Source organism: Camelus bactrianus, chromosome 1, assembly GCF_048773025.1.
Source record: "Camelus bactrianus isolate YW-2024 breed Bactrian camel chromosome 1, ASM4877302v1, whole genome shotgun sequence".
Classification (NCBI taxonomy): domain Eukaryota; kingdom Metazoa; phylum Chordata; class Mammalia; order Artiodactyla; family Camelidae; genus Camelus; species Camelus bactrianus.
Genome location: NC_133539.1, coordinates 63759350 through 63782776, shown reverse-complemented (window position 1 = coordinate 63782776; position 23427 = coordinate 63759350). Strand labels below are relative to the sequence as shown.

At 45.7% G+C, this 23427-nt stretch overlaps 1 long non-coding RNA gene across 4 annotated transcripts in view; it reads right to left on the bottom strand.

Moving 5' to 3' along the window:
* Positions 1-23427, bottom strand: part of LOC123618114 (uncharacterized) — a 95426-nt gene that overhangs the window by 21192 nt on the left and 50807 nt on the right. For 3 of the 4 annotated variants that reach the window (XR_012507574.1, XR_012507572.1, XR_012507576.1), the window contains 3 exons: positions 21884-21949; positions 4827-4906; positions 3584-4450 (listed from right to left, as the gene is read on the bottom strand). This is a non-coding gene — a long non-coding RNA (uncharacterized LOC123618114). The remainder of the gene's footprint in view (positions 1-3583; positions 4451-4826; positions 4907-21883; positions 21950-23427) is intronic. The other variant, XR_012507573.1, reaches the window with a different exon arrangement.

The window sequence follows — 23427 nt, the reverse complement described above, 5'->3', positions numbered from 1 at the left end:
AGCCGATGCATGGCACTTAAGTAATAAATAGGGCCACTGTGCCCTGCAAAGAGGGAGGTGGGCTGCAGGTGACAGCAGAGTCTAGGTCACAGGAACAATGTCAGAGGGAGGCAGAGAGGAGAGACAAGCCAATCATTACAGATTCTTGGGACTGAGAGTTCTAATGACTTGCCTATTTCATTTTAATCAATATGTAGTTTCCGGGCATCTTGGATCTTGGAGACCCTGCAAGGGATTGATACATTCTCAGATACCAGGTGAGTGTGATTCATCTACCAGCTGACAGGATCCTATGACTTTCTATGTGAAATTAGAGTTGTGTGTAGAGATGTTAGATTTCCCCACAGGGCTGACCTCCCATTTGCTCATCAAGATGACCTGAACTTACTGTTTTCCATTGTGATTGTTCTCTGTGGCTCAATATGACTATTAAGGAATGTGGCAAGTGTCTGAAAATGAGTAACTTTTCAGCTCCATATGTCATTGCTGATGGCAGCCATAGGCCCAGTGACTAAAACAGGATGAGGCCCTCTTCTCCATTTCTCTGGTGAGCAAGTGGAGGCTCAGAGAGGTTAGAATAATGTCCTATGCCACACAGTATCAAGTTCATAGATAGGACTCTGCGTCTTCTATTTCAAATTTCTTTCCACTACAGCTTTCTCATTAAGCCTCAGAAACTTGATCTTTGAGGTACATCTAGAAAGCTTTCTTCTTAGCACCTTGAAAATCTGTAGAGCTCTTCCTTCTTGTTTTCTGGTTAAAACGAATTCCTCATTTAGTACTTTGGCATGTGAGTCAGGGTGACCAGTCATCTTGACTTCCCCAGGATGGTCCTAGTTTTAGCACTAAAACTCCCATGTCCCATGTAATCCCTCAGTCCTGGACACACCGTGACAGTTGGTCACCTTACCTTGAGCTCAGACCATCTCATCATCCCCTCAGGGAGGCTCCAGCTACATGGGAACCCATGACTCCTGACTCCCCACTGAGGCTCTGACTCCCTTACCTACATCCTCTGCTCCCCAAGAATCAGATCCTTCAGAGCAAATATGATCCTGGGAAATCACTCTCCATCCAGGTAAGCACTTTGGTGAACTTCTGATCACAACGGACATATGAGCAATACAAGAGAAAGTACACAGAAAGCAATATTAGACTTATCAGTACCAGTTGCCAAGTGACCATGGGTAAGAATTTGCTTTATTGAACCTCGGAGCTGGAAGGGAAAAATGATTTAGGACACAAACACAATGTTGGTCCCCAAGTAGTCTAGGACAAAGTGGTACATGTGTTCATTATTACGGCCACTGGAACAGGCAAGCTGGTTAAATCCTGGTTCTGCCACTTAATAGCTGTGTGCCCTTGGGCAGCTTGCCCAGTATCTCTCTGTACCTTAATTTTCTCATCTATAAAATGGAAAGAACAAATTCTCCTCCAGAGAGTTATTATGAAAATTAACATACAAATCATTAGAAAGTGCCTGCAGTAAATGGTTCATTGCTCCCAAAACTGACACACTGCATGGCCAACGCCAATGTCTAAATACAAGTATTGCACAAACCAAGAGGAGGATAACAGGGGATTTGTTTCCCAATAATTGGAGAAAGTAAAGCAGGACTAGAAAACTGTTTTTCCAGAATATATTCTTTCTTCTTTACTTTGAGAGTCATTGTCTCCTCCACATACTATTGCCCCTGAACCTCATGATCGAGGTACCACAAACAAAAGAGGAACAAGCCACTGGATTACGAATTGCCCCTTGTGTTAGTATCACTTTATATATGTCAGGTCACTGTTACAAATCTCACCCCACCAGACCTGTACAAGCCCTTCCCATTATCAGCCAAGGTGGTCTGCCCTGTGATGTGACTAGTATTCACTACTTAGCATCTTAGTATTTCTTACTAAGCTGGGTACTAGGGGAGACGCAACAAAGTGTAAGAAGTGGGCGGAGCTGCCCCTTGATGCACATACTGTTTATCTGAGGGACAAGCTACGGGTGGGTAAGACAGTATGAATGAAGTTCCAAATGACCTGGGCACTCAGTAAGGATAGGAGAAGACAGAAGACACTGTGGGCCAAGGAGATCAGGAAAGGGAAGAAGAGAAACGAGCTGGCGTGTGGGGGGGGCCTGCTGGACTCCAGCCTTTCACACACATCGCGTTCAGTCTTCTCTAACTGATGCTATCATAGCACTGCCTATGGCCTTCTGACTTCATCGCTTCAGTATGCTCCAGAAAACTTCCAGCTTCCAGGATCTGTGTCTCTGGGCCTGAGGGCTTTTTCGAGAACGGAGCAGTCCAGTTGAGCTTGGACACTGGCTCTCTCTGGGAAATTAGCCCCCGTGGGGGACAGCCTTCAGCCAGCAGACTGAGTGGAGTTGGTGTTGAAATACCCCAGCTCCCTCGCCCCCCGGGGAGAATGATTTTCAGGGCATGTGTTTTACACTTTTCCAACACCGTCTCTGTTGGAATGAAGCTGCAGTCACCCGCAGTGGTGACCGGCTTGATAATGAACCCCTGACTGGTTGCCTTCCTTTCCCCATCCTCTGCCCTCGCCTCTGCCTGCGCTCCTCGCCCCTCCCCACCTACCAAATACAGCATTTACACTCACAGCCTCCTCTCACGGTCAAGCTTCTGGCCAAACCCCAAGTAAGACAGCTTCCTATTTCCTGTAAAATTGGTGAAAACTGTATCCTTTTGACTCATGAGAAAACTAAGACTGAAAGAGACTAAGTAGCTTGTCTAAGGTCACATAGCGAGCATCGGCTGGAGCTCAGGTCTGAACCCACATCCTTCCGACTCCAGGTCCATGCCTGTCCTGTGAGCACACTGTGAGAAGGGCACACATAAGCATGTCACTTGACCATGGGAATACAGCCCATCCCTACTGCCACATTCACCCCACTAGGGAAACTGGGAACCTACCCCAAATCAAGGTCTCTGGGATTTAAGGAGAGGAATGCTGGTAACGGGAGAAAAACAGCCATGTGGAAATCCTGCACTACACGTGTGAAGCCAGGTGCAATCCAAGAAATGGGAAGCTACCCTCTCTGTATGTGAAGATGCTGAGAAAATGTGTCAATGTCATTTACTTGGATGCACAGAAAACAGCTTTTGCAGCCACACACTTCCAATTTGTGGCCGTCTCTGCAGATCTTCTGGATTAAGGCAGAGTGTGGGGCTGTGCTGGCATGGGGAGAGTGGACGTTAACTGACAACCAAACCAGAGTCAGGGTACTTGAAAGCTCTGCAGCAGTTCAGGATGCTGTTCGTGAACCCAGGTGAAGTTCTGGCTTAGTTCAGAGGTAACCTCATCCAAGTTTTCAGCAAAATGGAATTATCGTGGTCAGGAACAGGTGGATGGCATAAATCACATGAAATCAGCCTAAATTTATCAAAAGCCATCAGCAAAGTTTCTTCTATTTACACTTAGCATTCTGGTTATCTATTGCTGCGTGTCAAACCATCCCCAAATTTAGTAGATTAAAACCACCACTGTATTCTATCTGACAGTTTTTGTGGTTCAGGAACCTGGGCAGGGCTTGGCTGAGCAATTCTTTTCCACGTGTAACTACAATTACCTGGAGGAATTCGTTTGGCGGATGGGCTGGTCTGATGGGTCTGAGATGGCTTCGCTTACACGTCAGGTTCACGGGTGGGCACGGTCGCAAGGCTGAGTTCAGCAGGGACTGTTGATCAGAAAACAAAAGTCTCCAGGAAACAAGGTGGAAGCTCCCTGGCTTTTTATGACCTAGCTTTGGAGTCACAAAGGGTCACTTCTGCCAGGCCACTTGACAAAGCAGTCACAAGCAAACTCAGATTCAAGGCGAAGGGACTCAGACCCAACCCTTCAGTGGTTGGGAATGGTAAAATACAACATCCAGTTTGGGTCAGAAGCAAAAGAGGGAAGTAAGAGCCTGCAGGCTTTCTCTAAATCCGAGAAGTGTAGCTGGAGCTGCCCTGTTGGGGGATTTGTGACCTAGGGCAGAGACGGAACTGGGAAAGGAGGGATCTGGCACCGCTGAAGTCCCTGCTCTCCCGACAGCGCTCCCCGCCCCGCTTCCGCTCTGCTGCGCTGGCGGACAGCTCCACACGCAGCGCGGCAGTCCTGGTGAAAGCGCTGAGTGAAGGCTTTTGCCTGCTCAGGGCACGGCTCCTTGGAAACCGAGAAAAAGGGAGGACGCCAGTGCGGGAGGGTTTGGCTGATTTGAGCAAGGTGTGACTTGAGCGAGGCTCAGGAGCCCGAGGAAGAGTGCCTGGTGTTGCTCACCTCACAGAAGAGCTGCGGGTGATCTCAGGTGACACGGGGCACTGTGGGCGAAGTCGGCATCCCCCAAGGCAAGGTGACCGCGTGGGCTTCAATCCTGATGTTACTGGCCAGTTATGGAGAAGAGCCCAAGTAACAGTCTCTTACACAGCTACGGGCAGGTGCCTGGCACAGGTGTGTTCTTAGAGGAGGCCAACAAGGAAATACATGAACCAGTTTGATGTTTGTGTTCCTGCTTCCTTTTTTTTTTTTTTTTTTTTTTTTTTGTCAAGTAACTACATTAGAATTAGAGACCTAGAAGTGGACTGCAGTAGGGTGTTGGTAATGAAAGGAAGGGAAAGAAAGGAACCTGTTGTTGCCAAAAAACAACTTCCTGGCCTTGAACTGTGGTCCGTCCTGGTGTCTGGGAGTGGTGGAATGGTCCAACCCCACAAAGACCCCACCTCGGCCATGATCTGTTTACTCAAAATGAGCTTGAAATGTTTGCTCTGGTCCTAATTATTTCCCTCCATATTTGCACAGATGTAACCAATGGATGGATGGATGGATGGACTTACATGTCCTAGGCACTGTCAGACATATGAATCCATCAGTCCTTAGAAAACTCCGAGGAATAGGTGCACTCATCCTTATTTTACTGTGGAAGAAACTCAGAATGAATCAAATGGACACTCAGATTTGTCTATTTCCTAAGCCCCTTTCTACTTTTGCTCAGGCTCTGAGGTGGCTCTCCAGTCACCACCCACTTCTCCCATGGGCTGGAACACTGAAGCAACGTGGGCTCCTCCCTCACCCCCACGTGTGTCAGCAGACGAGTCCCAGACGTCTTCATCCTCAGTGCTCTTCCACCATTTACTCTCCTCATTCTTTCGTCCTTCATCCTTTCATCCTTTGACACCTGGGCTATTGTGTCAGCTTCCAGGCTCGTCCTTCTGTCTCAACCCCCTCCAGTCCATCCTCCTTACCATAACCAGAAAGCTGAAACCCAGATCTAATCATATAAGCCTTTGCCCATGAAATTTCAATCATTCCCCACAACCTACAGAATAAATCACTAACCCTTAAGCCAGTGTTTAAGGCTTTCTGTGATCTCCTCCTGATCAACATTTCCCATCTCATCAACTACTAGCCCACTTTACCATTGTTTTGCAAACCAGAGTCTATAAAACTCTGAGCATTGTTCTGAGAGAAGAGTGGAGTTCTATATAATGTTTTGAAATTTTATAGTATGAGCCAATCGTCTCATACGCTCACGCTGCCCCTTTGGTTTAGAACGCCTTCCCACATCCGCCATGCTCAGCTCCCACCCCTCACCACTCCCCGGCTGTATCGGGCACATCACTAAAGATAGCTCGATGTAGCGCTCCAGATGTAGAGATTCCCGCAGCTGGAATGGACGCTGTAGGTCATCCAGTCTACGGCACTCATTGTATAGTTAGGAAAGTCTAGGCCCAGAGAAGAGAAGTAACAAACTAGGTCTAGAGCCCAGGCCTCCTGATACCTATGTGGGGCTCTTTTCACATTTTGCAAATTACTGATCTCTTTCCTTGAAGTTTTATTATCCATCTTTGCATTAAGTCCCTGGCACAGTGGCATGCAGGGTAAACCCTTAATTTCCCTACAACTGTGGCTGACAGAGCCATCAAACCACAGCAATTCCCTCACATGTCCATATGTCTGAAGCACCATAATGAAAATCCCAAGGAAGCAGGCTGCTGGCAGCATTTCACATTTCTGCAGTGGACAATGGAGGCTGCTTCAGTTGATGCCAGTCAGATCTACCCACTCCTGAGAAGCCTAAAATTACATGCTAACTTATTGACCCTACTATCACGTTCTAAAATCAATTTCAAAATACTTCTGCAAACCAGGACATTATACAGAAGCAATCTAGTAGTTAGTTGAGTGCTCTGAATTTAGTAAATATTCACTAAATGTAGGTTAAATGAATGGACGCCTCATAGACTGGAAGCCAGGACACCTAAGTGCCAGTCTCATTCTTCTGCTCACTAGCCATGAGGTCTTGGGAAAATCACTTCCCCTCTTTAAGCCTCGATCTGTTCATCTGTAAAATGAGGCATTTGGATCAACTCACCATCTCTGAAGTAAATCCCTTGCAGCTCTAAAATGCTACAATTTCATGAAAACACTAAACCCATTTATACTATTGGTATCAAAGGAAAACAAGGATAGAACTAGTGTTTATTAACTGTTCTTACTTTGTTTAATTGCTTATTTTATACATCATTTTATATGCTTTCAGATTGATTATGTATTTTAGGTATTCTAACTAACTTTTGAAGAAAATACTATTATGCTCTGTTTTTGCACTGGGAAAACAAGTTCTTTTTAACTCAAGAAGACATCAATTTATTGTCTTGATAAAATTACAACTGCTTTCAGACACTGGGAAAGAGGCAGTGCAAAACTGTGATCCTCAAGAGAAAGGACCAATGAGGTGAGCCTTAAAATAACCCTGGATTTGTGCTTGGAGGCAATTCCCTTGTGGAAATCACAAGCTCAGCCTGGAAGCTTTGCTAAGCAGAGAAGACAGAGACCAGAGATTAGGGAAACTCAGGTAGATAGCAGTTGCGGATCACAATTCCAGAAAGGAGGGGCGGCACACAGACAAAGAGCACCGTAAGTCTGCTGAGACAGGCTCTTGAGTCTTTCGAGTACTAGTCCATGTATGTATAAAGTGAAACTCCACAAGACCAGGCAAAAGAAATGAGTAGTAAGGGAGTAGTAGGCTGAACAACCCAGGGCTCTCACAAGGTGGGGAAATGGTTGTGCACCAGTCAAAGTGGAGAATCCTTGGTGATCCCCTGGGGCATTCAATGGAGAACCCAGAGGAGTCACATTTGAGTCAATTGGCTGAACCATTCCTGGAGTGAAGGTTACTCTGGACTCTGTTACAGCAAAGCTCAAAGACAGGACTCAAAGGAACCAAACCATTTCATGAGTAAATTAACTGCCAGTCAAAACAAAGTCTACCACTCTTTAAAAGACAGCAAAGTCCAAATACTTAATGATATAGCTTGACAATGTCTACCATCTAATAAAAAATTACTAGACATATAAAGGAGCAGGAACACGGTCACCCAGAACCAAGGGAAAAATCAGTCAGTAAAAACAGACCAATAAATGACAGAGATGATACACATGTATTTAAATAACTCAATTAGACCCAACAAAGAGTCAGTAGAGAGTCCAAATTCAAACCCGTATCTCCTGATACTTTCACATATTGATTGATTACCTATGCTCACCAGTCTCTGCATCTGTGGCAACTGATGCAGTTTTACCACGAAAATCCCAATCAAATTTTCCTATACTTTTGGTCTTCACTTTAGTTAGAACTTCACAGAAGCTTGCAGAGGTAAATGCAGATCTGAAATCAGTGAAGGCCAGTCTCTGATCAGGGACCAGCATAGGCCATCCACATGGACAAAATTTCAACAATACTGCAACAGAACTCCTTGTCTCTCCCCATCCCCTACTAGGGTACCTGCATGGAAATTCCCTATGGCCACTCCTAGTTTATATCCCTGGTCAGAGGAGCTCTGTGCCAGGGGCTGTGGCTTAAGGAAACACAGGAATCAGGGTGTGAACACCAGGAGGCAAGGCTCAGCTTCAGTCCTGAGTTGGCAAAAACTTAAGCAAGAGGTAAAGCGAAACACAGAAAAGTGTCACAGGCTATTGTCACCCTGCAAAAAAGGTATATAGCCCCTCCTCCCAATGCTAGGGGTATAGCCATGTGTGCACTGCCTATAAGTGTTTGTGAGAAAATGGTTTAGGGAGCATAGAGACAGGGTCACCTCCCAGGCTGGGGGTGCAGTTTTCCTCCCTGCAATTTACTACACAAGTTGTTACCAAAGCAAATATCAAAGCCCTGCAATTTGCTAATTACAGGCAGGATCCTGGGCTTGTGGGCCCAATTAACCACTTGTTCCTCATTTTCTGTATGTGACCCGCTGGCTGCACCCACAATTACCCACTGGTCTTTTAACTGCTCTGAGAGCTGGCTGACTCACCTCCAATTCACTCCCATTATCACCTCCAGATGGCCTTCGGTATCTTTTTGCTTTCCAGGTTCCCCCCACTCCCCTATTATCTCTCTCTGCATCACAGGCCAATGTCTTGTCTCCCTGGTTGAGGCTCCTATGAGATTTCCTGGTCTTGTCCCTTGCCTAGACTTGGAGCTTGGAAGGCAGGAAGTGGCTTCTGTTGGTCTGGGCTTCTTGCCTAGCTCCCCCAAGGAAGTTCAGGAGGCTGTGGCCACATTCGACCTCTGCCCCTCTCCCCCCAGACACAGAAGGAGTAAAGAAAATTACAGCTTCTCTGGAATGGGCCCACTGCCAGATATCCTGCCCACACTCTTCACCAATGCCCCACTGGCTCTCTACCTTGGTCAGACCAGGGCTGGATCCAGGGAGACTCACCACCAGCCCTGGGGTTAGAGGTCCCAGTAACTGCTAGCAGTAGCTCTCCAGGGAAATACAAGTTGGAGAAAGAGAAAATCTCTCATGACCCTCTGATTCATTAAGCAGGCTACCTGGCCGGCAAAAAATTTCCAGCAAACTTTTTGATGATTTATCACGTCAATGGTTCCTATTCTATTTTGTGTCATAGACATTTTTTGAAAATCTGATGAAAAGTTCTGGACTTTCCAGCAAGAAATGTTCATATTCAGTTATCTACTTATTTATTTAGTCACTGAACAAATATTCATGGAGCTGGGTACTATTGCAGGGACTAAAGAAACATCAGTGGGCAAAAATAGACAAAAATTCCTACTCTTATGGAGCTTACATTCTAGCCGGAAGAGAAAGGCAATAAATAATGAATGTAAATAAGTAAGTAAATATATAATCTTCTATGGAAAAAGAAAAATTCAAGCAGGGTAAGAGAGTGGTTGGTAGGTATGAGGTTCTATTTTTAAATAGCTTATGCCAGGTTATCCTCATTGAAAAGTGAAATGTTAGCAAAGAACAGAAGAATGTAAGAGGCTTCCCCATGTGGGTATCTGGAGAAAAGAGCGTAGCAGCCAGAGAGCACAGCCTGAGGGCACAGCCACGCTGGTGTGCCTGAGGAAGAGTGAGAAGAGCAGTGTGGCTGGACTGGAGAGAGGGAGAGGCGCAGTCTCAGTGGGAAACAAGGTCGGAGAGGCAGAGAACGAGCTGGGGGGACACACATCACTTAGGGCCTCATGGTCTGTGAGGACTTTGATTTTTATTCTGAGTTAAATCAGGAGCCTTTAGTAGGATTTGAGCAAAGGGGTAACAAGATCTGACTAATACTCAAATGTCAGAAGCTGTCAAAGGGAGTAGATGGTCCAAGTGCAGATAATGCTGCTCTGACCAGTGGTAGCAGTGGAGACCACGAGAAGATGGAGTTGAGAGGATCTCCTAAATAGCTGTGATGTGTGTGAAAAAGATGTGCATACATAATTTCACATACAATTCAGCAGTCTACCAATCTACTAAATCCCATCCATGGATGCAGGTAAAGGGCCCCTGATGGAATGATCAAGAGAAGTGCTGACCCCAAGGAGGGAAGGGAAAGTGAGTCCTCCGTGGAGATGGAGAGCCTTAGCTGTACCTAAAAAGATTTTTTTTTAATTGAAGTATAGCTGATTCACAACGTCATGTTTTAGGTGTACAGCAAAGTGATCTCATTATAAATATATATGTATGTATCTATATTCTTTTAAAAATTCTTTTCCATTATCATTTATTATAAGATATGAATATAGTTCCCTGTAATAGACAGTAAATCCTTGTTGTTTATCTATTTTATATATGGTAGTATGCATCTATTAATCCCATACTCCCAATTTATCCCTCCTGGCCCTCTTTCCCCTTTGGTAACCGTAAGTTTGTTTTCTATGTCTGTGAGTCTGTTTCTGTTCTGCAAATAAGTTCATTTGTACTATTTTTTAGATTCCACATATAAGTGATATCATATGGTATTTTACTTTCTCTGTCTGACTTCCTTCATTTAGTATGATAATCTCCAGGTCCATCCACGTTGCTGCAAATGGCATTATCTCATTCTTTTTCATGGCTGAGTAGTATTCCACTGTCTATATATACCACATCTTCTTTATCCATTCATCTGTCGCTGGACACTTAGGTTGCTTCCATGTCTAAAAGTTTCATTTAAAAAAATAGTAAATAAGAAGATATTTAAGGCAAATATGGTAAAATACCACCTGGCAATCTGAGTGGTGGATACATGAGTGCCTATTTTAATATTTTCCATATATTTAAAATAATTCATAATTTGTTAAAAGAACTGCTCATCTCAGGGTTTTGCAGAAAGCCTCCCACTTGCTCTGTCAATGCCACAAGGGGAAATCAGCACAGTCAGTTCCGCTCGTCCTTTGGGCTGTGGCACCTGGCTGGTTATACTTCACCTCTCCAATTTCTGTTCCTTCCCTTCCTGCCAGCAGCTCAGAGTCAAAGGGGAGATAAGTTAAGGACTAACCCCCAAACCACGATCTACCTGACAGAGTCCAGAAGAGGAAGAGGGTAATGGCGACCGGGAAGACTGGGGAAGGCCTCCTGTCAGAGGCAGCCTCTCAGCAGGGTCCAGGAGAACAGGCAGCCCAGGACTTGCAGAGAGGAGGGAGTCTTCCCAGCGGAGGAAGCCTGGGGAACCCAGGCTCGGGGAGGGGACCCACACAGGCCCCCATCACCTACTCTGCTCTGGCCCATTTTAAGGAGAGCAGGCAGATTTCTTCCTCCTGGTACTGAACTAGAGCAGAAAGGCCAGAGGGGAGGAGCATTCTGAGCCCTGCGGTTGCCCCCGTGGGGTCAGGCCAAGAGGCCCAGTGGCGGAAAAGCTTGGATGCAGGACAGCAGCAGCAAGCCGAAACCTGCAGATAAGGGTGACTTCAGGCCCCAGGGATCCGGGCTCCTGAGCTGGGTGGAGTCTCCTTATGGACCTCGGGGGAGACCTCCTCGGGGAACAGGAGACCAGAGAGGCTCCCCTGACCCGCTGTGCGTCAGCCACCCCAGGCCATGGCCCTCCAACTGCAAATTCCTCCCAATCTGCAGACCCAGCACAGAGCCTGGGGGAAGGTCCCCTGCTGCCCACATTCTGCAGAAACTTGCCGTGTCACAAGCCCTGATTAGGTGCCAAGAGAATGATTTCCCAGGCCACGGCTTTAACAAGACCATGCTTCCTAATTACTAGTTTTCTTCTAATTAAATAAAAAGAGGGGGAGAGAAACCAGTGATTACTCCACCTCCTAATACCACCTTCCATTTATGTGCGTCTCTCTTCAGAGGCACTCAAAATGCTTTGTATATTATTGTATATTTTTCCCCTCGTAATGTCCTTGAGATTCCTAGGGGTGGTTATTATCATACCATTTTACAGCTGGGAAAAGGGACGCGGCTGACGTTAAGCAAAGTGTCTGAGTACCCTCACTGGCTATGGTCAGTATTTTGAAGCTCTTACAGGAAACCTGCTCATATATGAAAATAAAGTCATCCCCTGGGAGATAAAGCAGGCACATAAACTGCAAACTTTACAATAGTAATTAACACTATTTAATTCTCACAACAATCCTGTAAAACAGAGAGTATTACCCCCATCTTACATCTGAGGACAATGAGATTCAGGGAGGCAGAGTAAGCTCACTAGAGTTGCCTAATAATAATAGTTGAAATGGTAGTAAAAGCAGAGGCTAATATCTATTAAGCGACTTACCATGTGCCAGGCATTTTACATTTATTAACTCACTTTATTACAACAACCCTCTGAGATGATTAGTATTAGCACCATTTTGCCGACGACAAAACCAAAGCACCGAAAAGTTAAGTGACTTGCCCAAGGTCACACAGCAAGTAAGCGGAAGAGCAGTATAGGAACCCACGAGAGGTATGCATGTTCCACCACACCAGTTTAGATAGTTCCCCATCTAAAGGAATACTGTACCCAGAGTGCTGGCCTGGTAACACCCAGGTATAGTCCCGGTGACCCAGCTACAGCTGCAGGACAGCTCTGGGCCCTAATCACTGTCCTATGAAGGTGGGTGGGGATGTACTTTCTGTACTCCTGCTGTGTTCTCTGTGCACCAGTGGGGGAAAGGCTCGTCCTGCCCGACTGAAGGTATATGTGGCTGTACTTCCGCTGGTATAAAATGGGACTGAGGGGCTGTTACCACAAAGGTGGCAGAATCTGAGAGTAAGAATTAGCCTAGAGAGACATTCGGACCAGTGGGAAGTAAACTTCCTGTAGTGTGTGTATGAGGGAAGTGATGCATCGAGCTCTTCCACACTCCAGAGAAATGAGCCCCCAAATCATCCTAGAACCTTGGCCTTTTCCCTGCCTTCTCCCTGAAAATATCCTCTAATGACTCACTGCACGCCTCATACCTGCATACCAGGAAAGGGGGTGTCCTCAGTGGGGAAACAAATTCTGACTCCTCTACAACTTTGTCCATCAGTAAATTAGACTGGCAGGCCCAGGCTTCAGAGTAGGAGGGCTCTGAGTGCCTGGCAAACTTCCTGGGGCAGGGAGGGTGACACCAGGCCCATCCTGACTCTCAGGTAAGGTCCTGGCTGAGCTGCCAGGTGGCATGTCGCTCTCACTCCTCTCCTTTTTTCAGACAAACATTTCTAGCCAACTGACTCCCATCACTACCTGTTCTACCCCTTTCCTTTAAGTCAGATTGCCAAGAGCCCTTTCTGAGAATGACAGAATAAGCATGAACAAACCACCAACCTGTGCAAAACAGGCAGCACGCACGCAACTCCCCGTGGGTGTCGTAAACACCACCCCTACGGGCCCCAGCTCTTTCTGATGAAATCAGAACGTTTTGAAAAGTCCTGACTTCCAGACTTCCCAGAGTCCGTCTCTCCACCTTGTTGAGATCCAGCGTGCTGGGAAGGAATTCTAGAACACAGCAACTCCCATCTGGTGAGCACACCGGTTACAAGCACAGGCTCTAGAGTAAGACTGCTTAAATTTAAATCCCACCCCTACCACTTCCCAGCTGTGTGAAGTTGAGGAAGCTGCTCAACCTCTCTGTGCCTGTTTTGTTGCCTGTAAAGCAGGGATAATAAGAATTCCTACTTCCTAGGATTCATTGGATCGTTGCAAAGATTAAATGAGTTACTGCATTAAAGTGCTTAGCACAGAGTAAGCGCTCAATACATGTGAACTACTATCATGGGACCTCAAAACTTCTACCCCCGAAAGAACGCATTTTAGGGGGTCAATTCCAACTTCGCTTTCCCGTACTTCAGGCAGGTCGAGGCAGCTCATAAAGCGGCAACCTCAATCAGTTTGGTGGAGGGAAGGCAGATTTCCTCCGATGAGGGTTTAAATCTTCCCTGCCCTTGTTGACCACACAGTATCTGCAGGAAAGAAAAAAACAAAAAACAAAACAAAACTCCAGGCCGGAGACCCACCCCAGGGAGGATGAGGAAACAGGCTCCTTCCAACCTCCTTGAAAATCCCTTGGCCGGGTTCGCCCCAACCCCCCACCTCGCCATCCCCCGCAGGCTCCGCCGCAGATGCTCAGACCCTTCAGAAACGTAACACCCGGGAGGCGAAAGCTTGCAAGTTCCCAGAGCCTCCCAGGCACGCGGCCTCTCTCCCCACCGGCAGCGCCTTAAATACCAGAAGACTTGCCAAAGATGGAACTGTTTTGTTGGGAGCTCGGGTTTCTCCCGCCGCGGGGCTGAGCCGGTGGCGCAGCTGCTCAGAGGTCACGCCCGAGACTCGTCCGCACAAGCCCGGGCGAGGGCTGGGGACGCGGGGGCGCGCAGGCTTCTCCCGGGACCTGCCGGGTGTCTCTTCCCATCTTCATTTCACAGAAACACAACCCGCAGAGGTGGCTTTCCAATGCCAACGAAAATACCCTTTTTTGCAAAACAAAAGGGATGCAAAACAAAACCAAACAAAAAGGCCCTTAAGTGAAAAAGAAATGTTTCTTTTTTTAAAAAAATGCTAATTATGAGTTTTTGTTGTTGTTAATTGTTTCAGAATTCAGTCTGTATGGGATATGGAGTTCTTTTTCTGGAAATGGCTGAAAGAGATAAACCTAAATTTGCCCTAGGAAACCTGAAGCTGGTCAACCTTGAGAAGTTAGTCTTCATTTTCTATTAAAATATTTGCATTTGTATGCTTAGAGCCCTCTGCATATGATAAAAATAGAAGGCACTGAACAGTTAACCACCTGTGTTTTCCTTGGATTGCGTATTTTCCATTGTAAACAAGAAAATACAGATTGGAAATCCATTCATTCCTTCGTAAGAAGTGGTTCAGTTGGGGTTTATTTGTGTTTTTCAGTCAATGGAACCCCAAAACAACCTTTGCAAGATTAAGATATTTCATGCAAAGAAGCTCCAAGACATCTTTTGATCCCTTCTGCAGCTATTTCCAAGATGTTTTAATGCAGTTAATAATCATAATTACTATTTAATTTACTAAGCACATACGAGGGCACGTACTATGTGTTTGACTTGTCTTCTCATTTGTGATATTATTGGGAAGGAGTTATTCTTAATTTCTGTTTTACAGGTGAGGAGACAGCTTCAAAGAAGAGAAGCAGTAGCTAATAAATGAGGTGGCCTTTATGTCCGTGCCACTCAGCTCAGAGAGCTGCAGAGCTGTACTCTTTTCACCACCATAAACCACTTCCAGTGTTTAAGTATTTCTAAGTAAATGGATGGTTAGGAACATAAAGGTGTATCTGAGTTTTTAATTGCCAATATAACTTTCAGGGGCAGAGGCATACAGTGAAAGGCACTGGTTTCTAGAGCTAGTGCTGCCTAGATTATTTTGTCATCCAACCTTAATAAGCCCCCTGCCTCAGTTCCCCCTCTCTAAAATGAGACAGTCTCTCTAAAGTGCTATCAAGCACAGACATCTAAAGATTTATCCGAAATTAAAAGTTCAGACTCTCCAGCCTGTTCTTGGACACGGCATCATGTTAATCACTGCATTCCTGATTCCCGGGTTCCTCTTACCCAACTGTGGTTCTCAATACTGGCTGCACATCAGAATCGTCTGAAGGAGCTTTTCAAAATACAGATGCTCAGGCCACACCCCCAGACTCTGATTTAATTGGTCTGACGTGTGGACCCCTGGGTATATTTCAAAAGCTCCCCAGATGAATGTGCCGCCAGGACTGAATATTGATCTAACCTAGTGAACTACTCCAATTTCACCCACCCCAGTCATGCTTTTATACATGTAGTTGCTGTAACTGGAATTCCTTTTTATAAAACCCAATAATACTAGTGCTACCAGAGTCAATCTCGAAACAGATGTGAGCTTTTTACTTTATTTGTGTAATTTGCTTGAATAAGTTAAGACGTGTCACCAAAGCTTCAAAATGCTGTAAGAGTGTGTGTGTTGTTGAGATAATACATGATTCTTCAAGAGCTGAGGCAGAAGAGCATTACAGTAACTAGAAGGTTCTAGGTCAACCTGATCCAATAATTGATTGGCCAGGTGAAAGAAATAACACAAAATATTTATTTAACCCAAGGGTAATACCCAATTCTTTGGAAGCAACTTATTTTAGACCTGGTCTAAGAGACTGGCCTGAGCTGGAGGGGGCACAAGTATAGAAGTCTGGATAAGAGGTCATCAGCTTGGAGCCATTTTTATGGCTATTTTATGTACTATTAGTCTCTTAATTCGGCATCTGTTAGAGGGAGGCAAACTTTCCAAAGCTCTCCCTCTAAAAGTGATCCAAAGACAAGTACCCAGGGAAAGTCCAAACATTCTGGTAAATCAAAAAAGATTTACTTTCTTTATGGAAAGATTTACTGATTTCTTGATATACAAAAGAAACCTGGAGAGTTTGTTTCATTAAAAAAAAAAAAAAAAGGTCTGTTATAGTTTGACTGTTCATTAAGCTTAAGCTCTTCTCGTTATTTTGCATGAACCTACAAAACCCAGCAGTCCACCACCACATCACACACACACACACACACACACACACACACACACACACACACACACACAAATGGAAACGTAGTCTTTTCATCCAACCTCTGGTGACATTGTTCAAGTGGATGAAATATGAGTAGGTGGTATTAATTGATACTGCGATCAGGACAGTAATTTCTCCAAACATCTTTGGTAGGAGTGACATTTAAACAGGAACTTCAGGTGATTTTGTGGACCTTTGGCCTTTACCTGTTACTTGTAAACAATCTCAACCCTACAAAAAGGACACAGGATTCTACTCAATGTAAAAATGTGTGAAATCGCCTTACATGTTAAACCGCTCTGTTTCCCCTTGGCAAAAGGCAGAGTAACATTTCTGTACAGGGAATGGCTTTGATCTTGCCTTCCAGCGACAGTGTTTACATCCCAGTAATATTCATCTGGATCAATTAATAGTCACATGAATGAATATACAGCCCAAGATCATGTTCTTAAATAAAGTTACCATTCAAAGAATGAATAGGGTGGGGGGCGCAGTGCTTGTGAAGATCTTATCCCAATAATCTGAAGATGAAAATGCTAGAAAGATGCAGAAATGTTCTTAATATGAATTTCTGTGATAAACTCTGGGTTCACAAAAAAAAAATCATTTCAGGACTAAAACAAGGCAGGTACAAACTGATTAAAACTTGCTTAAATGATGAAACTGGGGGAAAATATCTTGTCAACCCAGATACATTGTCCTGCATAGATGAAAGATGGGTCTGGGTTTAAATTTTTCAAAAAAATAAAAATAAAAATCAGCCTAGGTAAGAGAAAGGGACTTTGAAGTAACAAGGAAGTTGTCACTTCTTGTGTGAACTACAGGGATCAGATCAGAAATGCTGACCTTGAGAAAAGAAGCTAATAGTGCAGTTTCCAATGCAGGAAATGATTTTTTAAATCTCTTTCCATGTAATGATACGTAGTCTGAGTTTGGGGACAGAAGTAGCCGAATCAAAATATGTTTCATTTCTGCCTAATCCAATAAATATTTACTGAGCATTTACTATGTAGTAGGCACTGGGCTAAACATAAAGATACCAAGATGAGTAAGAGTCAGTCCCCCTCTTCAAGTCACCCGACCTCAAGAGACACTGCTTATGGTGAAAATGCATGTGAGGTATTAGGATGACCGCAGCTTCAGAGCTGATAACTCTAGTTGCTGGTAACTCGAGGCTTGGGGTTCAAGATTGATTGGGGGTAACTTGGACATCCCACCAGCTTTGATCATTAGGTCAATCCAACAAAAGATCCCTTGGGGCCGACCCTGGGCAAGAACAGGAAGATGCAAAGGAGAGGGTAGAGATGAACGTCTTCCAGAGGTTCCCCAGCCGTTTCCAGATGAGAAGGAAAACTGGATGAGTAAATTCAATGAGAACACATTGCACTGGCAAGTAAACACTGCTGAATAATTGGTTCTCCCCAAGAGGAACTAGATAGACCTTTGAAATGCTTTGCAAAAATGACACTTTAAAACGCACAGCAGGTTAAAACTCCAGAATGACAAAGTAGCTTTACCAAGCACTTAGTCAGTGGCCTTCCTTCAGTGTGTTGGGCTGATTATGCAGAAGCAGATATTAACTGGTGAGCTTCTCTCTTTCTGTCACAGACATTCAACCCTTTGTAGAGAGGTTTTAGGAGCCATCAGTTTATAATTTAATGGGCTTCTAAAGGAAAGCAAAGTACTGATACATTTGAATTCAAAATAGAGATGCCAGTAAAAAGTCTAACCACCTGTAGACAAGAGTTGGAGCCAAAAGTTTATCACTGAAGGAAATGCTACATCATTCCAATGGTTCCACAGCTTTCCCAACCATCCCAGCCTGGATGGCTGTGACTGCACCTAAATTCTCAAAGGCCCCTGGGCTGTATCCCTGTGTCCCACATCGGGCAGCACAGTTTGGAGCTGTTCTCTGGTTGGATCATGGTCTTCCCGATCAATCTGCGAGACCAGGACACTAGAGATCACATCTCCTCTCCCCGCTGCCAGGGCTGCTTGCACAATATGGCCGAACACAGCCTGACAGGGGAAGCCTTATTACACTTGGACCAGGAGACCTGGGCTATGCCCAGTGTGACCACTGACTAGCTGCTGACCTTGGAAAATTAACTTTTTTGTCTGGACGTTCGTATCCTCATGTATAAAGTAAAGAGGATGGGTTATACATTCTTTGAGGCCTGTAAGATTATGCGATTCCTAGGGAATACCAAATATCTCTCTCAGGTTCTCTCTCCACACACACACACAAACACACACGTGGGCGCACACATACCACACCACCTCCCACCTCACTTCTCCTTTCTTAAATGAGTCAAACACACACCATCAAACACACACCTCTCCGGATGAATGCTCTAAGACTGGCATTTGATTCTAACAATATCAACAGGACATTGACCCCAGCTCCCACAGAATACAAAACTGAGTACCACACGTGACCAATTCTTTACCGTTTCCAGGACAGGATCCCACAGAGTTCTATAGTAACCTGTTTTCCCTCTGGGCCCACTTCACAGAAGAGGGTTCGATGCATCACATCACTAGCTAGTAAATCAGCTAGTACGTTGTCTCCCTGCCACAGAAGCCCCTGCCCCGCCCCCCCCCAGGGGCACCAGGTACAGTTGAGCATCCTTCTTCTCCAAGTGGGCGGAGTGACTGAAGTTCAAAAAGAGAGAAGAGCAACAGGAAGAGACGGGGAAAGAGGGAGGGCGAGGAGAAGAGGGTACTACATTGCTGATACTGGACAAAAACCCTCCAGCCTTCATCCGCCCTCAGCTCACAGCATCTCACACCTCCTAGGATGTGGAACCTGTGGGTTACTCTTCTGACCCTCTGCCCCTTCCCTGCCCTTCTCTGCTCCCTCTCCTCCCTAGGCTGCCCAAAAAGAATGTCCACTGCACTCTCTCTCCAGCTGTTTGATCCTTTTAAAAGTCTCTCACTTGTCTGTGGCATATGCTTCAAACGAAAAATAGACCTTGGGCATTCAGGATGGGAAGAGTATTAAATGGCAACAGGCAGCCTCGTGCCCAGGGCGTGGGCAGTCCCTGGATAGCTGTGATGACCAGATGACCTGGATTTGCCCGGATGGTCCTAATTTAAAACATTCTAGCCTCTTGTCCTGATAAGTGCCTTCACACTTGTCAAACCATGTGTCCCTATTTGGGGTTTGGAAAATATAGTTACCACATGGATACCTGATATCCAAGTGTCGAACAGGCCCAGGGTCAGCGTCATGTGGGTGGAAAGAGGACAGACATTGGAGCCAGACAGATCGGGGTCAACCGGCTCTGCCACTTACCGTGTGGCTTGAGGTAGCTTTTATTCTTTCTGAGCCTCAGTTTCTTCATCTAAAGAAGGGTGAGTTTCCCTAGAAGTCAGCCCCATGGATTTTGATTTAGAAAAACCACTGCTCCCAGGCACTTAATATCTCCCAGATGTTTCTGCCTTTCTGTCTGTACTGTCATATTGTTTGGATTTTGGTTAAATCTGGTGTGTTACTATTTAAAGCATTAACCTAAATGCATGGTTCAGAGTGTCATCTTCAACGGCCATGATAACAGCAAGCAAAATATCCCAGCAGATGTAAAACGCCCTTCTTCCTGCCTGCCCACCTAATCCAAATCCTCCCCAGTCCTCAAAAGTCCATTCCAGCCCACTCTCCACTGCCCCCTCACAGGTTCACGGGGGCTGGTCCTGCCCAGCCCGCTCGGGGGGATGGGGGATGGGGGTAGCGGTTCTCATCTAGATCACTGCTGGAGGTTCCAGCTGCCTTTGCCCCTGCGCTCACCCTCCTCTAATCAGTTTGGCACAAGCCCAGCCCACGGACCTTCCTTGAGTCCCTCTCTCCACCTGGTACCCAGGGACCAAGGCGGACAGTGGAAGGTGGGTCTACTGGGGAGCCAGCCAAGTGCCAGCACTGATCATGGCATCCCACTAACCCACTGTTGGTCTTAGTCTCGTCACTTGACCTTTCTTACCCTTGGTGCCCTCATCTGAAAACTAGGATTAGGTTTCCTATAACTGGTGCCTAGAAGAAGCATTTTCAAAGCCTTATTGTTGTCATGTCTTTTAATAAGCGTTTACACCTCCACTCCCAAACCTTCTTCATCTCCTATTTCCAGGATACGTTAAGCACAAACTCAGGCTTAAAAACCCTCCAAATACCCAGCATTCAGAACCTTCCATAATCTGGCCACACCCCAAGTTTCTCAAACTTATTTCCCGCCTGGCACACACTTTTGGTACCAGCCATGCCAGGCTCCTCATGCCTGCTCGCCCCTTCCTCTGCACTTCTGCCCAAGCTGTTCCCTTCACCAGATGTGCCCTCTGCCCACCTAACCAAGGAGGGCTCTCCTTCTGGACTGAGTCACACCCTTTCCCCACTGCTATGACTGGATTGTGCTCCCCGCCTCCAAATTCATATGTTGACACTCTAATTCTCCTAATGTGGACTGTATTTGGAGATAGGGACTTTAAGGAAGTAGTTAAGGTTAAATGAGGTTATAAGTGAAGGGCCCTAATCCAACAGCATAGGTGTCCTTTTAAAAAAAGACACCCAAAAATATTATATGATATCACTTATATCTGGAATCTAAAGAAATGATACAAGGCAGAAAGGGTGTAGTTCAGTGGTAGAGTGCATGCTTAGCATGCACAAGGTCCTGGGTTCAATCCCCAGTACTTCCATTAATAAATAAACCTAATTACCTCCCCCCCAAATTTAAAAAATAATAATAAAAGATATTATTTAAATAAATAAATGATACAAATGAACTTATTTACAAAACAGAAACAGACTTACAGACACAGAAAACAAACTTATGGTTACCAAAGGGGAAGGAGGGGGAGGGATAAATTAGGAGTATGGGATTAACAGATATATATTACTTTATATAAAACAGATAAACAACAAGGCCCTATTGTATAGCACAGGGAGCTATATTCAGTATCTTGTAATAATCTATAATGGAAAAGAATCTGAAGAAGAATCTATATATGTATAACTCAATCACTTTGCTGTACACTAGAAAGTAACACAACATTGTAAATCAACTATACTTCAATTAAAAAAAAAAAAGACAGCTGAGAAAAACCTTATGAGAAAAGACTGCCCCACCCCGGCCCCGCCATGTGAGGACACAGTGAGAAGGTGGCCATCTGCAAGCCAGAAAGAGAGCTCTCAACAAAAAACAGCACCTTGACCTGGGACTTTCAGGCTTTTAAAACTGTGAGAAAATCACTGTTTCTTGTTTAAGCTCCCCCTCCCTCTCACCGGTCTATGGCATTTTGCTATGGCTGCCCTGGTAGACAATACCCCCACCATCACCGCTCTCTCCTTCCTCGGAACCCTGTGTCATTGTCGCCTGCCCTCACATGATAGCACTAAATTTGTGACACTCTCTCTTGCTGAGTCAGTAATTTCCCCCGTGCGTGCCCATTCTGCACCTCCACTGAGGGGAGAAGCTCTTTGCAGGTAGGAACATGCAGGTCTCTATTACCCACAGTCCCAGCATGAAGCATTGCACACAGCAGATGCTTAAGAGATGCCTATCTGGTTAAAAGTCATGCCCTGAGGGAGGAGGAAAAGTGGTCCTGAGAAGACAGGAGTCTGTCCAGTGTGGCAGTGAGACACGTTTAGACACACACACTTACCTACACCGAGACATTTGCTTCTCTATGTCCAGTCTCAACTCTGTCACCGCGGCCCCCGAAAGGACACTGGGAAAGGGGAAATACACAAAAATAAACAACAGATGGCCCACACTGAGATAACAAGGAGTTTCCCCAACCACCAGGCTAGCTAACAAAGAGATAGTTGTACCATATTGAAATAGTCCTTGAAAATACTAGTCATTTAGTATCGGCATATTTTATGTGTATGCTTATAAGAATTCACATACTAAATATTTTAGCAATTTCATATAAATATATATGTATATATGTACTTTAAATTGAGCTCCTGTTGTGTGCCATCCACTACACAAGTCACTTCAGACCCAATACTAATTGAACTTGTCTCCATCTTACAGGTGAGAAATCTGAGGCTTCAAGAGCTGCATTGCATAACTTGCCCAGGTCACACAGCCAATAAGTGAAATTGTGAGCCAGTGATAGATGGCATTGGAAAAGCATTCCTACACTAGATCGTGCAGCCAACAAACAGAAGAGACACCATTAAGCAGAACTTCCAAACTACGGTTTGTGGCTAATATAGAAAGGAGGGCAACATAGTCCCCATCCTTAAGCAATCATAGAAGAAAGGAGAAGACATGTAGATCACAAACTGTAGGTGGCTGTAAATGCCAGAAGAAGGGACAGGAGTCAAGTATTTCAGGAGTTCAGGAGAGGGATTGTTCAGAGAGTTGTCCCCTGACCTTGGGCCCAGACATTGAAGGACAAGCAGGAGCTGGGTACCGACATTGAAAGATGCTGATGTAGCACTGGGATGCAGGGGAGGTTTCACTAACCAGGGCCCAAGGCTTGTAGGCAGTGCACCCCTAGGAAGACATGGTGAGGTGACAGGAGTAGGACCTCTAGCAGCGTAAGGATGACTTTGGGCAAAGCTGCTGGGGTCCCAGCACACACGGTTTACCCCCACCCTCCACATGTGAGTGCTCCACTCCCAACTTCTCTAAGGCAGGGAACTCAATTAGGGCACTTGGCTGCTGAGAAGGGCATGATGCCTAGGAAGGGAGTTTTGGGGGTGTGGCAGAAGGGGCCCCAGTCTTGGATTCTATAAGTAGTTTTGTTGCCACCCAGCAGGGTGAACTTGTCTAAGTTTCCCAGCGTGGCTGGACTTAGACAGCCTTGGCCTGGGGGATTTCTGAGTACCGCGTGGTTCCCATTTACACCAGGCGCTGCGCTGGAGTCGTGGGTGCACGGAGAGAGGAGGCATGATCCCGCAGAGTGGCTCAGAGCCTCTGGCCCTGAAGGAAGCTGTTTCTGATTTGGGGGACCCAGGTACAGCAGGGCCTCCAACTCAGAGTTCGGATCACTGAGCATGACCCCAGGGCGCCTAGTGGGGCACCGAGAAGGTGCTCAATGGACACCCCCAGTGGTGTCTCAAACCACAGCCCTCCTGGCCCTCATTCCCCACGCCCTGCGCTCAGACGACTGCTGGGTCTAACAGGGCCAGCCTAACTAAACCGAGAGAGACTAGATCTTACAGCCAGTATCTGAAAGGCAAGGACAGGGCC